The sequence below is a fragment of the Fukomys damarensis genome, unplaced genomic scaffold, assembly GCF_012274545.1.
Source record: "Fukomys damarensis isolate Sample0158 unplaced genomic scaffold, DMR_v1.0_HiC HiC_scaffold_21, whole genome shotgun sequence".
In the NCBI taxonomy this organism is placed as follows: domain Eukaryota; kingdom Metazoa; phylum Chordata; class Mammalia; order Rodentia; family Bathyergidae; genus Fukomys; species Fukomys damarensis.
In genome coordinates, this window is record NW_022900933.1 from 12,359,619 (window position 1) to 12,366,127 (window position 6,509).

Sequence of the window (6,509 nt, forward strand, 5' to 3'; positions counted from 1 at the left end):
TGGGGGCTGCGGCGCTTGGCCCGGTGCGCAACCGGAGCGTGGTGGGAGCCGCGCTACTGAGCGCGTAGGTGGTGGTGCGCAGCGGGTCTCCAGCCTCCCGGAGGGTAAAGGACGTTGGGTTGGGGCGTGGGGAGGGCAGGGTCGCTACGCACCGCTCCCGGTTTAGCGCTCTCTTCTTAGCCCGGGTCAACTTGGACTTGTTTCTCCTTCATTGACACCCCCGGGCATCGGTTGGCTTGGGGCAAGGTCTTCTGTATGCGTCCCTCATCCTCAACAGTAGTGTCCAGCACCTCAAGTGAGTGGGCAGCGTCCGTACTAGGCTGTGTGATGCCTTAGCATGAAGTCCACCCGCATTGTCCTGGCGAGCCGGGAACAAAGGCAGTGTGACATGTTGGGGGGCCTCGGCGGAGCTGCGGGGGCCCTCGGAGCTCTGGGGACTCGGGAGAAGGCTGCGAAGACCCAACCTCCCTGCAGAGGGCGTTCCTGCCGCCGCCTTTGCCCGGGCTCCTGTGACAGCTCCCTGTAGCCAAGCAGGGCACCTGTTGAGGCTGGAGACTCTGGGATCTGGCGAGAGTGCCCTCCGTGCCGTGCTTTCTTCCGACGACGGTGGGGGGTGGTGAGTGAGAGTTTGGGGTAACCCTGGGGACTGACTGCTGGACCGGGGCAGCCTGGCTGGAAGAGGACAAGAAGTGAGGCGGGGGAGGGTGCGTTTTTGACGTAGAAAGATCTGGGCCTGGGGGAGGGGTGAGGAACCCTGTGGGGAGGTACTGGATCAGAAGGGCAGGACTCTTGTTCCAAGGCTGCTTTGAACCCCAGGAATACGGGGATGGTTTGTGTGGACGAACTGTCGTATTCCCATCCTGCCCCAGATTCTACTCTCATTACCCACCTGGGAAGAAGTAAAAATCCTCTGCCAAGGAACCATTATTTCTGGGCCTGGCCTGAGGGGATTTGGGGTTCTGGGAGATCCCAGTCTGGACGAATTTGGAAGTATGCTGATTAGGTGTTTCCTTCTGGGCTGTGGCCCTGTTCCTAGGACACTGTTCCCAAAGCACTTGTCAGTGTTTGGACAGAAAGAAGGCTAAGACCCCAGAGTCCTGAGATCCTGCTGGAGTAGGAACCAGTCAAGCCAACAGGGCCACGCCCATGGAGCCTGGGCACACCAGGAGTCCCAGCTGCCTCCCTTCTCACTGGAAGAGAGGACTAGCGCTGGGCCTGGGCCTGGACTTGGCAGGGTAGAGGCAGGCTGGCCAGATGCTCTGTCCCTGTCTCTGGTGATGAGATGGGAGGTGGTTCTTAGCTGGAAGGGGAAGGAGGCTGAAGGAGGGCAGGGAGGAGAAGAGAGAGGGTGCTGGGAAACTTGTTCCTGAACCAGACCTTGATGGGGCCTCTCTGTCCTGCTCCTTCTAGATGAGAGCCCACAGGTTTTGTGTGTATGTGTGTGTGTGTGTGTGTGTGTGTGTGTGTGTGTGTGTGTGTGTGTGTGTGTGTGTTTGTTGAGCACTGTTGGGGTGATACAGCGCTAATTTCAAGAAGTGGAAATTGGAAGTTGTGGCAGGACATGCTAGTGAACATCCTCTTGCCCCTACTGATTCCCATGGCAGATCAAACAGGGGCTAAACTTCAAGCATGAAGGAGAATCTTGGACAGCGTAGGAGCTGGGAAGAGAAGGTGCATGAAGAAAGGAAGGATGGAATCCCCAGGGATGGAGTGGCAAGGGCCTTCTCCACCCACTGAGGTACACGGCCAGCTCCTCTTCTGTCTTTAGCTTTCGCCTTGGATGTCTGCTCCTCAGCACCGATCCTGGTCATACATTGCCCTTGCCATTGCCTTGCATTTATTCTTATCTTTGAGTTGATTCACTTCCCTCTAATTCTCAGCTATGCATGCGGGGACTTTGTTGGAAGCTCCTTGCATCCCCACATTGATGCACACAGCAAGCAAGCTTAGTAAGTACTTCTTTTTATAAAGGAGTGCAGTAGGATTCTTGCCCATTTCTGGGAGTAGTTAATGGGCCAAGCTTTGGATCCCCTTGATAGTTATTTGCAGCTCTGCCCTGACCAGGTAAGGAGATGAAGAAAGCACACTCAGTCATCTCCTGGACTCCAGCCCTTTGTTCACCCTAAAAGGAGCAGGTGCCCTGAGCATTTGCAATCTCTCTGAAATCTGTGGTAGCCGCTCACTACCCTCTCCTTTCTAAAACATTGCTCTGTCTGCTTGGGCCAAGACATTATGTGTGGGTTTTCAGATTCTTGGAGAATGAGGTGGCCAGCCCTGCTGTCAGAGGCTGAGCAAATTCAGACAGGCGTCATCATCACTTGCCCCCTGGGACATCAGAGAGCTGGGAATGGGAGGGGCTGCATGAAAGCTGGACCTGGAGGCGGCTCTGTGTTCACACTGTTGGGTTATTCAAAGCCAGCCATGTTGCTCCTGGACCTTTGAGACCCTGTTTAGGATTGTAACCAAATGGCTCAGCTTCTCAGGGAGGTCCTCAGTTTTACTATCTGCTCTACTGATAGTCCTTGTATTACAAATATCAGTGTGAAAAATTTGGTTACAAAACCTGTGAAACTAAAGGGAGATTCCATCCCTATCTGGCGGCTTGTGATGTGGCAAGGTCTTTGACTTTTCCATGCTGTACCTGAAGGGCCAGGCAGTGCCTCTGGGGACATCCCCTTGGATCTATTCTGATGTCCACTGGCACAGGACGGCCACTTACTTGTGCAGGAGGTGGAGCAGACATGGCTGAAATCTGAGCCTCCCAGTGGGGGAGAACTTTTGTGGTTAGCCCCTTGGATCTATTCTGATGTCCACTGGCACAGGACAGCCACTTACTTTGCAGGAGGTGGAGCAGACATGGCTGAAATCTGAGCCTCCCAGTGGGGGAGAACTTTTGTGGTTGTTTTGATTTGGGTCTTAGGTTTTCCATATGCCAGTTCTTTAACAGGCATGGGTGGGAAGCCAAGGTGTTGCACGGAATTTCACTTTACATTATTAAAAGAGACTCCCCATGATGGGTGTTGTCAGCATAGATGTACTAATTTGCAACAACAGTTTCCTATTTAAAACCACGAAAGATTTAGGCAGGAGTTTTCCTCGATGGGAGTTTCTTATCCTGAAAGTGAGATACTGCTAAGTGACATGGACAAAATATTTGCCATCTCTGGACCTCGGTTAATCTCTATGTTAAATTTCAGTTGAATGATTGACAAAGTCATTGGTGCTTTGTCAAACCAATGATAGTTTGCTTTCTAGAATAAGTAAATGGCTTTAAGGAAGCTCTCCTGTGGGGTGCTGTGAGATTTCACCTATTGAGGGACATGTGCCTGCCAGATCTTTTTTCTTTCTCATTGAGTTTATTGGTACATTTTAGGTACACAGTACAGTTACATTCATCATTGGGCTCTGGTACCTTTACATGACCGGTCTTGGTTCTCATTTTTTCCCCATATTCCTACCCTGTCTTTACCCCCTCCTCTTTCCCTATTTACAAAGAATATGTTTCCATTTTTTCCTTTTCTCATATTTTTTCTTTCCCCTTATTTCCTTTCCCCTACCCCTTTGCACTTCCCCTACACCTTTAGCCCTTTTCTTCCTATTTCACATTTGTCAGTTATACAATTTCCTACCAGAAGATCTTGCAGTGACCCTTCAGGCCTTGCCTGGATCCCTACTTACCTAATGAGGACAATCACTGAGGATGGCTTTTTCTGGCACTGTTTTCCAAGAGCAGAGGATGCAATAAGTTCTGGGTGAGTTTATATATTTAATTTATAATGTGAGCATTTCGGAGCTGTAGAAGTATGATTTGCATAAACGACAGAAAATGATTTTGTATTTAATTTGTCTGGGTAGCACAAGCATGAAAGAGGGTGGGGAGCGAGAAGCACAAGCACCCACAATTCCCTTTGCCAATATGTTCAGATTTAAAGGGCCCGATTTCCCGCAATGGAGTGTATTTCCGGGCCATTGTGAGACCTGCGCAGAGGGCACAAGGACAGCCTACAGGACCCAGAGCTTGGTGGGGGCACGAACAGCCTAGAAATCTCCTTTCTTGAAGTCCAGAGGCCCAAGGGCAGAGGATTAGTTTGAACGCGCTGCTCCTTCCTCTGGTAGGCCTATTACTTCTCTCCTAACAGCAATCCCCCCACCGGCCTCCTGGGGAAGCATGACTTCCTTGTGTGGTGGCTGTGTCTCTCAGCTCAGCAAGCAGAGGAAGCCCTCTGGTCTACAAATACCACTGAAGGAGGGTGTTGAGGGGACACCTCTGTCAAGGCCAGGCCAAGCTCCCCGGGGAAATGTCTTGCTATAATGGAGGAAATCACCCCGGGGTCAGAGGGGAGCCCATGGCCAAGCAGTTCATTACAGTTACAAGAGTGAAGACTTATAATCTGCCTGCTTTTTGTGAAGACCGGAGGCACCTTCTCCATAACCAGCAGGGCAAAGACACACGGAGGTTAAACTGATGCAATCCCCGAGTCTCTTGACAAGGAGCAGGGGCGCCAAGCTTGCAGACAAGAGGCTAGCAGTGATTACACTCAAGCACTAAATTTGGTTCACTTAATCAAACAGTGCATGGGCCTGGTACAGTCGTAGTCTGCGTATGGCCCTCTCTGAAAAGGGTTTCAAGTGGCTTAGTCTTTCCTTCTGAATGCCTGTGACCTTTGATCATCTGTTCTTGTCCAGCATTTGTAATAACCATCTACTCTGTACTGTATTTGTGGTGGCTTCGTTCATTGGATACTTTGATGGTGTGTAAGTAATTTACAAGCTTTACCTCTTTGAATCCCTCCAACGACCTAATGATCTGGGTACCACTGTTAGGTCCAGTTAACACATGAATAAACTGAGTATGTTTGAATCTAGATGCTTGTAACTCTTTTTTTTTTCCCATGAAGTTTATTGGTACATTTTAGGTATACAGTACGGTTACATTCATCGTTAGGCTCTTGTACCTTTACATGATGCATCTTGGTTTGTATTTTTCCCCGTTTCCCTGCCCTCCCTCCATCCCCCTCCACCTTTTCTATTTACAAAGACTTTGTTTTCATGTTTTTCCTTTTCTCATATTTTTTCTTTTCCCTTATTTCCTTTCCCCTGTCCCTCCCACTTCCCCTACTCCTTTAGATATTTTCTTCCTATTTCACAATATCAATTATACATTTTGATCCTTATTTACACTTTTAGTTTTTTACATTAGAGAAACTATTTGGTATTTACACATGTGAGAATTATTAATTTCACTTAAGAATATAGCCTTGGGGCCGGGGATTTAGCTCAGTGGCACCATGACTTCCTTGCAAGAGCAAGGTCCGGATTTTGATCCCTGGTACTGCAAAAAAAAAAAAAAAAAAAGGAATATGGCCTCAGTGTGCATCCACTTAGCTATAAATGTCTCTAGTTTCTCATTCTTTATGGCTGAGTAGTACTCCATCTTATTTAAAACTCACATCTTCTTTATCCAGTCTCCAGTTGATGGGCAACTGGGCTGTTTCCAAGTTTCAGTTGTTACAAACTGTGCTGCTATAAACATGGGTGCACATATATCGCTGTGTTGTGATTCCTTTAATTCTTTTGTGAAGATGCCCAGCAGAGGAATAGCTGGATCAAATGGAACTTCTAATCCTAGTTGTTTGAGGTATCTCCATATTGATTCCCACAGTGTTTAGGTGCTTGTAACTCTTTTTGTTTTGTTTTTTTCTACTGGGGATCGAACTCGGGTACTTGCGCTTGCAAGGCAAACGGTGGCACCACTGAGCTAAATTCCCAGCCCTGGTGCTTGTAACTCTTAAAGCCAACTCATGCCTTCTTTTCCTGGAACATCTTCAGGGCAAGGTCCAAGTCTGATGGACCATTGGTCTTCCATCTCTGCAGGCACCACCTCTGGGATTCAGCGTTGGATTAAAAATAATGGGAAGAAAACTGCATCTATCTTGAACATTAACAGACTTTCTTTCTTGATCTCATTCCCTAAATAATACAGTGGATCAACTATTTACGTGTATTTACGTTATCCTAGTCATTATAAGTAACCTGGACACACGTTGGAGTATATGAGAGGATGGAGGTGGGTTGTAGGCAGACTCCTTGCTATTTTATATAAGAGACTTGTGTATCAGTGGATTTTGGTATCCTGAGTGTGGGTCCTAGAAGGAGTTTCCTTTGAATTCCAGGGGACAGTGGTATCACTGTGTCTTTCCTGATGTCCCTAGACCAGCACTTTGCTTGTGTTCACTCCATAAACACTTGTCAGAGAAGACTGGGGTGGAGCTCAGTGGCAGAGTGCTTGTCCAGTATATGCAAGGCCCTGGGTTCCATCCTCAGTGCTGGGAAAAAAATTTTTTTTTAGCAAAGTGGAGATGAAAAAAAACCATACAGAACAAAATGTTAGCAGTAGAGAAGTAGGATTATGGGCAATACCCTCTTCCATTTCTTTTCCCTCAACATTTTGTAATAAGCATCTATTAACATTATAATGATAAAACCAATAACAACATTATAGTGATAAA

The 6,509-nt window shown here is 47.9% G+C and overlaps 1 long non-coding RNA gene across 4 annotated transcripts; it reads left to right on the forward strand.

Moving 5' to 3' along the window:
* The first annotated feature begins 113 nt into the window (after positions 1–113).
* On the forward strand, positions 114–4,902 carry LOC104877064. Of its 4 annotated transcripts, XR_004518327.1 has the most exons (4): positions 114–616; positions 1,605–1,738; positions 3,585–3,752; positions 3,925–4,902. It is a non-coding gene; the product is annotated as an uncharacterized LOC104877064 (long non-coding RNA). The 4 variants fall into 4 exon arrangements; XR_004518326.1 differs by lacking the exon at positions 114–616 and having other exon boundaries at positions 704–1,738; XR_004518328.1 differs by lacking the exon at positions 114–616 and having other exon boundaries at positions 704–1,738; positions 3,614–3,752.
* The last annotated feature ends 1,607 nt before the right edge of the window (positions 4,903–6,509 follow it).